Source organism: Apaloderma vittatum, unplaced genomic scaffold (assembly GCF_000703405.1).
Source record: "Apaloderma vittatum isolate BGI_N311 unplaced genomic scaffold, ASM70340v1 scaffold5411, whole genome shotgun sequence".
NCBI classification, from domain to species: domain Eukaryota; kingdom Metazoa; phylum Chordata; class Aves; order Trogoniformes; family Trogonidae; genus Apaloderma; species Apaloderma vittatum.
Window position 1 is genome coordinate 8,184 of NW_009699465.1, and position 9,460 is coordinate 17,643.

General features: G+C 39.2%; 1 non-coding gene across 1 annotated transcript; it reads right to left on the minus strand.

Moving 5' to 3' along the window:
• Window positions 1-8,827: 8,827 nt before the first annotated feature.
• TRNAE-CUC lies at window positions 8,828-8,899 on the minus strand. Its single transcript has one exon. It is a non-coding gene; the product is annotated as a tRNA-Glu (tRNA).
• Between the last annotated feature and the right edge of the window lie 561 nt (window positions 8,900-9,460).

Sequence of the window (9,460 nt, forward strand, 5' to 3'; positions counted from 1 at the left end):
ATTTGGCTGTTCCAAGCAAAAAAAGAAGCATTATTTAACGGACTAAGAGGAAGTTAGCAAGCTTGTGGCATGAAAATATTAACTGGAAATTATTTTTTTAATGATTCATATTTGATGAAAAGAAATTGATATTATATAATCAAAACAGGCAGGTTTATAAGATCATGATATGAAATTAGGTGTGTGTTGCAGAGAAAATGAGGAACATGAATTATAATATTTGGTGGGACTGAAAATAAGTGATAATATTTTTTTTGTTAATTATTATTTAGATATGTCCTTAGCACTTACCTGATGAAAACAAGTAATTTCTTTGTTCAAAGAAGCACAAGAAAATAAACAAAAATAGTAACAAAATTTGATAAGGTTTACTGTAACAGAATCACATGCTTACTAAACTAAGGTATGTACAATTTAACTTCTCTTTTTCTCTCTCTTCCTCTCACTTCTGCTTGAGATTGACTGGTAGACCTTAAACTAAGAAACTAATTATCCAAGGAACTACAGTATTAGGTCTTGAAGACATCTCATTTGTATTATTTTTTACATTGATGTAATTGCATCAACTTCAGGAAGATACTTCTGAGTTACACTTGATGCAATACAGCTGATATTTTTGTCCAGGTATTCTCACATGTGGAAAGTTCACGTTCCATTTTCAAATCCTTAATAAACCTCATTAAATAAATGTTGCGGCAATGATGGAAAAGCAAGTCCTGTTTGAGAATGCAGAAGAAAGTCTAAAAAATCTGAGAAAAATGACCAGCATACTCAAGAAAAGGGAACAGCTAAGAAACTCTAAATCAAAGGAAGAAACATAATTTGACAATACTTTTTTCTTTCTCTAAAAGGTATTTCACCTCAAATGAGCACACATGCACTACTGGAAGCTATGACAGATAGGTCACGGTCTGTGGGATATGAGTTATTACACTGTAAATTGTTAATGGATGCCATAACCAGTTTGAGCAGCTATAGAACTATTTGAAAACAGTGGATATGCTGAATAAATGTGAAAGAATCAGTATCTGTATTCATATTGTCTTGCAACAGAACCTTCAATTCTTCTCTCAAAACCAAATTCCTGAAGAGCCTGTGCTATCTGACTGCAGAAGTGGATGTCACATTATATACCACCTGGTAAACCTAGTAAGTACCACAGGATTTTTTGCTCATGTTAGTGGTTTACAGGTTACAAACTTAGGCCTTTAGTGAGAATATCTTTGCATCTGTGACTACAATTTGAAGCATGACATCCTTGTGTCTTACTACCACAGCCTCAAGCCACGCTTCATGGCATCGCTCTGTGGGATGGTGCATTGCTCTGTGGGATGGCCAACACTAAGAGGCTTTTACAGGGTCTCCTCCATCAGACCAACCATGCTGGCAGTCTCAGGAGCATGCAGAATGCCTGGGCACATCTCAGGAGCAGCAGTAGCACACTCCATTTCTATCCAGGTAGGAAGGAGAGTACTCTTCACCAAAATTTTAAAAATTTATAAACACATTTTTTGTTTTTATTTTTTTATTTCTGTCAGAAGAACAGAATTCAGGCACCTTCTACCATATCAAGACTCTTCAATTGCTTTGATAGGATTGTTTGCCTGACAGAGGCATCAACCCACAGCACACAACTCATCTGTCTACCTAGAAATTTAGTAGAAAGCTTTCACCATTCAAGTGTATTCATCCATCAATATGCTTAGGTGTCTCTGGCCTCTTCAAAGGAGCAGTATTTACATAAGGTAAGAGAAAGAACACTTGAGAAACTATTTTGGGACAGACTGATTATAAGGGGAAGGAGGAAAGCAAGGTGAGTCCCTTAACTGGGATGCAGAGCACATTTCAGAACCTCTGGTTATCTAAGGAGAGGCAACTGAAATAGTGCATTCCTGGGATTGCTCCTGGCTATGTGGGATGAGTCTTCCAAAACTTCGAGAGCTTCCCCTACACCCAGGTAGGAGTGTGACAGCCAGGGCCAGGCCAATCAGTGCTTCTGCGATCAAGGTATTTAAGAGGTGACCCTGCTGTTTTCTGTCTTGTTTTGGTTTCATCTCATCTTGATCTGTTCTGTCTCTGTGTTGGGGAGGTTTCTTTCTGCTGGCGGAGGGGGAGGTGAGAGGAGAACAAAGGAACATAGTCCTGAGAAGAAAGAGGAGAAGAAAGGTCCCAGGGAAGAAAGAGAGGGATAAGGCCACTAGCACAGAGCCTCTCCCTGGAGCCCTGTGGTGGCTGAGATGGCAGGAAGGTGATTGCCTGCCATCTGAGGGGTTCGATGGTGGCAAGGACATCCAGAATGTGGTGGTATGTGCAGACTCCCACGTGAGAGGGGAGACAGACCAAGCATCAGAGGGGAGGTGTGCCCAAAGTGATCCATGACACCGATGGACTCATGAGGAGGAAAAGGATTGCCTCCCATGAGGCGGACACCATGTGGCATGAAGAAGAGACTTCGGGGAGTCCTCTTTCTCAAGAAGGAGGAGCTGTCACAAATGATGAGTAATGGCCAGAAGAACTGCACCCCACCACCCCCTGTCCCCCTTTACACCAATGAGGGGAGGAGGTAGCTGGGAACATGTGGGGGTGGGGATGGGGAATGCATTTAAAATCAGGTTGTATTTATTTGTGTATTCCTCTCACTGTCCTATTCTGTAAGTGGTGGTGGTAAATTAAATCTATGTTTTCTCCTCAAGTCTCTCTGGTTTTTTACCCGTCATCTTAAATGGTAGATTATTACCCTTCCTGTCCTTAGTCTCAGTCCTTGAGCCTTTTTGGTTGAGTTTTCTCCCTCCACATCCCTGTGGATGTGGGAGTGGGGGGATCTGGTTGTTCTCTGTTTTCGGCTTGGACAGTCAGTTTGAACCACGATATGGCCTCAGGTATTATACATGTACCTTGGGCATGAAAGGTGGGCTGGATGGTCAAATTATATCTGCTCACCAGCTCCTGACATTTGGCACCTAAATGACACAAGCGACTTCAGGACTTCAGGAAAGAATGACAGCTAAGTACTGATTTTCCCTATAATGTCTGCAAAAATCAAAGCCTTAAACTTGCATGACATACTCTTATCCTGACAAGTCTCTAATAGGATTAAGAAAGAGTTACTACAAGTCTACAAAATTCCCTGTAGAAAGATGCCTGAGATACAATCAGAATGAACTGACACAGCTCCAGTGTAGGCATGTGTAGATGAGCAACATGAGAAGAAACACTAAGGCACTGTTATTACCAGGCTTTTGAGCGTCACTGTTCCCTAAAACAGCTCGTTGACTTAGATGCATGCAACTATACCACTTCATCTAAACAAAAGGGAGGATTTCATAGCCTGGTTTACAGGCTAGTACTGTGACTTCTTTGAAAAATACAGATGAAAAGATTAGTTAAGTGATCACATCTTCTGATGTTTTGCACTGGCTGTAAGCCCTCCTGGTTGATCAGCTCAATTGAATAATGAGGAGGCAACAGGTCAAGGCTCCAATTTGTCTGTGGTTTGGCAAAGAAAGTCCAAGAAAAGATTAAATAAATGTGAGTCAAGAAAGAAAATGATAAGGAATAAAAAAGTCCCATTTGATTCATATTTACTCTAAAGGGGTTTTTTATACACTAATAAACATATAAGAAAACATAGTACCCGATGTATGAAAGCTACTCAGCTCATGATCTCTGCCTTTTGACTTGGTATATGAATGAAGTTTGTTAACTCATGTAAAGTCTTATTAAATCTTTGTTAAGGATATGTTGGAGAGATATAGCTATTCAGATTAATGGATTATAAATGAAGTTATACTAATCTTAAACTAGAGTAATACATTTACTACTGCAGTTTCTTATGGCAGTGGCAATGGAAAACTGGTGTTATCTGTGAGTACATTCATAGTTTTACCAGCTCCTGTTTTCCTAGAAATACTTCCTCTGTAAATGATGAGGTTATTCTGAAGGGGAAAATATTGGCAAGATTTTATGGCAGTCAAGAGTCAGTACCTACTGCAAAAGTCATTAACAAAAGGTCATAACTGCATTCACTTTAAAAGTCTGCTTTTGAAATATTCTGGAATTCTGCTTACCTTGAAGAAACTGGCATTATGTAGTTTCAATAACCAGACATTATGCCTACCATTGTATTTACTTATTTACATTTCAAATTACAGAGAATTTCAATCAAAAACAGCAGAGTTTCTCTGTAACTAATCATGTCTCTAACAACAGGAGCTACTCCAAGGGAAACATGAAAGATGTTTTAAGTCTCCAGGATATTTTCTCAGTCATGATCATAATCTTAATCCTTAGGAAAAAAAGTGAAAAGCATGAACAGGAAAACAAAAAGAAAACAATACAGCTCCTCTTGCATAATGGAGTTACTAGACCTAGATAAATGTTGTGGTTAAAAGTGATTTTGATTTTTTTCTAAGTTAACACTACTTCTCACGTTCCTTAAGGAACTGCAAGTTCCATCTGTAGCTGAAGTAGCAAAAACTTTCTGAAGATAGTAGCTATTTTTAACAGTAGTTAATAGCTTATGGCTTTGTTCAAATATTCTACAAATTCTTACTGAGGGGCTTTGTTAAGATAGAAAAAAAAGTCATAGCACAGCACCAGGAAATTTGTTTGAAGATTATTTTCAAATGGCTATTTGAACCTGCCACATATTTGTACTTAAAGAGCACATAACACATTTTTTTTCTTCTAACAGGTAACCTTTGTTTCTTTATGATAAAGACACTGTGAAAGAGCTTTCGCTTTTCTCTTCTAAAGCATTTCATTCTCTGCTACTGTTAAACCATAAAAATATCAGTAATGTCAAGTCCGTTTTGCAAAAAGATTAATTAACAACTTTTTTACCTACATCCACATCTCTTTGCTGATTAAAGGTGACAGAGAGAGAACAAGGGATATCATTAGAGATATTCATACACCTTTTTTTTCCAAGTAGCTATGTGTAAATAGGTGCTAAAATGAAATAATCATGCAAGATTGTTTTCATCAATGCAAAGAAAAATCACACGTACTTGTCTTAGATGAATTGACCGGTTTTTTTTTTAAACTCTGGAAAAAGACATATGCAGAAACACAATCTGAATTTTTCGTTATAGAAAAGCCAACACTTCTCAGTGCTCTCTACCTTCCTTAGCTTGTTTTGTTAATATGTAACAAGAGAATGAGTCCCTTTTTTCCATATCATTTTTCAGACCTCTTCTATGTATTATAAAGAAAGCAAAAAAGCTTAGGCTCCTTATTTTCAGTCTCTTTGTAGACTACCTTTAAAATGTATAACTTTTTACACTGTAGTTCTATAGTATTTTATCACAGTGCTCCACTTCCTTAATAATTTTGAATAAAATGTGAAATATGGATTGCCCTTTTTCACTTATCATTTGTTTCAGACACATGGTCTGGATGAACGTTTTATGGTGTATGTGAAATGCTAACCAATTTTTCTCTACCATAGGCTACTTTGCATCTCTTAGGTATGAGAGATGGCAACAGGCAACATGAGGTTCACTATCCCATGTGGAGCTGGAGGGCAGACAAATCTTCCCTGGGAGACAAATATAGTCATAAAGGGAACAATCCTGAATCAGTCTACCTGGTTTACCTCATCTGCTCTGCAAGATTTGCTTGTTGAAAAAATTTTGCAGTCAGTTCAGAATACATATAAAGACCTAACATGTACAAAAATATGTATAAAAATCAGCAGGACCAGATGACATTCATTTAAGGGATCTAAAGGTCAGATTTAAAATTGCTGAATTATACTTTTCACTGTTTCTTTTACCATCATCTACTCTTATGCCATATACTGCCAGAAGGAAAGGAACAAAAATAAATTTTAAAAAAACTCCAATACTTCAAAGAGGAATAGAGAGGTTCACAAGTCAGTGAATATGTCTTTCAGTCCAGGCTTACTAGTAGAAATTATACTAATTATCAAATAAATAAGTGATATATAACTGAGAAGATTTAACATCTGAAGATCAAATTTATGCCTTCCAAATTTGAGTGGTAGGACTTCTTTCAAGGAGTCAGTGAGTCAGTAATCATGTGGAGAAGGTTTCCCACCTAAGCCACCCCGGATTTCCAAAAATAATTACAATGTTCTTAAAGAAACAAAGCTAGCAGGTGGAAAAATAGGAAGTTGTTTTGTTGATCAGTACTCAATTGAAAAATAAGTAACAAATTATAGCAATAAATGCTTATTCTCAAATAAAGAAGAGGATTGTCAGAGGAACCGTCTTAGACATCCAGCATTTTCTTAAGCAGTGTGAAAAAGAGGCTGAACAATTACACACAAAAAATGTAAATGATACAAGAATAACCTCAGTGGCCAAAATTAAAATTGACCTTAGTGTTCTGCAAAAGCATTTTGCAATACTGAGTAGCAGAGTGATAAAATGGAAAATAAAATTAATTGTCAGTGATTTGCATAATGCACATAGTAAACCCAACCTCAACTATATATACAAACAATGAACTCTGAGTGAACTTCTACCACTGAAGGAAGAGATCTATAAGTCACAGGTTTTTGAAATCTCCATTTCAGTGCTTAGTCAAAAGGAAAATTGAATGCTAGGAATTAGGAGGAAGATAATAGAAAATGAGAGAGGGAACGTCTACGTTGCTGAAAATTCCTGATGCAAACTGCTTTTAATTATCATGCCTCATTCTGGTCATTCCACCTTGAAAAAGTTACAGTAGAATATGAAAAGAAATTATGCAAAAGGCAACAGGAAGGATCAGAGCAAATGGAGAGGTCTCTGTTAGCACAAGCAGAGCTTAAATTTGCTAAAACCTAGCCTAGGTAACAGAAAGTGAAAGAAACACGACAGAAGCATGGCAAAAAAAAAGGTAAATATTGAATAATTTTTCATTGTTTCTCATAACACCAGAACTGGAGGGAACTAAATGAAACCATGATGCATCAAGTTAAAAGCAAAAAGTGGAAGTACTTTTTTCTCACACTCTGTGTAATGGAGCTGGGGAACTTGCTGCCTCAGGGTGTTTTGCCATCATTATAAATAGGATCGAACAAGGTGAGGCAAATATGTGTAAGAAAGGTCCGCTGATGGCTAGAAAACACGGTGATGAATAAACAACCTCTGCAAGACACATGGCACAGGTTACACCATGAGGAAAATATCACTCTGAACTTTCCTTTCCTTATCCTCTTTCCAAAACTAGCCATGATAACAGATGTCGGAGAAAGGATATAAGGCTGTCGAAACCCTTTGTTTGGTACCAGTTTGTCCTGGGTTTAGCTAAAAACCCAGTCCTGTTTAGAGATTTTCACTTTCCAGTTTAGTCTCTTCTAAAAGGCTGCACTTTCTGAAGTTCGCAGCATGCTTCTGCAAACAGTGTGTGCTACTGGCAGTGATAACACCTGATGTTTGCAGTTACTGCCTGCAACTGGGATGCAGAAAGGCTCTTGCTGATACTTATTCCTGTAGTGACCAAGGCCACTGCTGGCTCTTGTGTGCCACGCTGGGGGTGCCGGGGAGTAAGAGGGGTCACAAGGAACTAAAAGGTGGCACCTGCAGGGGGTAACAGACCGGACAGGTGACCAACGAGAGCATTCCATCCCATATACGTCATATTTAGTATAAATTGAGTGATCACGAGAGTTTCGTCCCTTTTCTGCAATGGCCGGCGTCCAGGGTGGACTCCATCTGGCCTCCTGCTTTTGATCTGGATCTTGAGTTCCCGAATCCAGCTCCCTGTATCCAGCTCCCGCCGCCGCTGAGCCTGGGGCTTCCCCAGTGCCTCCTGCTCTGCAGCACCAGTGGGGATTGCTGTCAGGGGAGGGAGTCAGGTCTGATATCAGGTGGTTGTATATAGTTCTTTACTTTTATCATTCCACTATTATTTCTATTATTGTTTCATTAAAGTTGTTCAGGTTTTTCTTCCCTAACCTGTAAGTCTCTCTTCCTCGGTCCCTTTTCCTTCCTGTTTGGGGGAGGAAGAGGGGGTTAGAGAGCGTCTGTCCGTGTTAGTGGAGCCCAGCCCTATCCTGCGACAGATTTATTGGCGCCCAACATGGGGCAAAGAAAACAAACACCAATCAGGCTCAGAATATTTTACCAACTATTTAGATACGAATGGGCTCTGATATATTGCCCGCATAGTTTAAATTCCATCCGGTACAATTGAGAGCATATCAGATCTTTTCTTTGAAAGTTCTGAAGGGTTAGAAAAGAAAATCGGACCGCTCACATCCTGTTACCAGTCAGTGAAATGGTATGTCATGTCCTTTTAAATATGTGTTCCTCATTGGCTGCCAGAATTTTGTCCAAACTCTCAAGTGGGTTTTGGTATATCTTTCTGTGGTTTGCCTGGTCTGGTTACATGATGAGACTTCTCACTGTGCTGGGTTTTTTACCGTCGGTCTGTTCTGCAGTAATTTGGGTGATAGGCTTACCTGGATACCTTAGCAACACAGTGATGAATTTCGTTTCTAACTATACTTTCAGTTTCGCCTTAGGAAATTATACCCATTTTTTTGCTAATCTGAGTCTACCAGATTTTAATGATTGTGATTGTGAGTGCAGTTATCTTGATCAAAAGGCTGAGATTTTATTATTAATATTGATGTTAATGCTGATTTTTTCAAATCTGTTACGTTTTGGCGCTTAAGTAAGCATTGGTGTAGGACAGTGACAGACACTGTGGCCTCTGTCACTCAGTCTGTATCAGCAAACGTCACCCCTGTGACTAGAAAGAAACATCAGAAAAAGTCAGTTGCCCTATCAATAAATGACACAGATCCAGGGCAAGGTCCTTCTCAAGTAGCATCATCAGTTGAGTCAGATTCAGAATCAGAAAAGAAAGCTCATTCCCTGACCGGGAATCGAACCCGGGCCACGGCGGTGAGAGCACCGAATCCTAACCACTAGACCACCAGGGAAGAGATGGAATGTACAAATAGGCACTTGACCAAGGTGTGGATTTAACTATGGACGCTATTGCACAGGTTATCCTGACTGTGAAATGTACGCCAAAATTAAGCAAGCTAAGTGATTGAAACCTTTGTGGTATGGGGAACGATGGTTAAAATACAGGTATGGGGAGGCCTGGCAGATTGATTACATCACACTTCCTCTAACTCGCCAGGGTAAGCGCTATGTGCTCACTATGGTAGAAGCAACCACCGGATGGTTGGAAACATATCCTGTGCCTCACGCCACTGCCCGAAACACTATTCTGGGCCTAGAAAAGCAGATCTTGTGGCGACACGGCACTCCAGAAAGAATTGAATCAGATAATGGAACTAATTTCAAAAACAATCTTATAGACAATTGGGCTAAAGAACATGGCATTGAATGGGTATATCATATCCCTTATCATGCACAAGCCTCTGGCAAAATTGAACGATACAATGGACTGTTAAAAACCACTCTGAAGGCCGTGGGAGGTGGAACCTTTAAAAACTGGTATAAGCATTTAGCACATGCCACCTGGTTAGTTA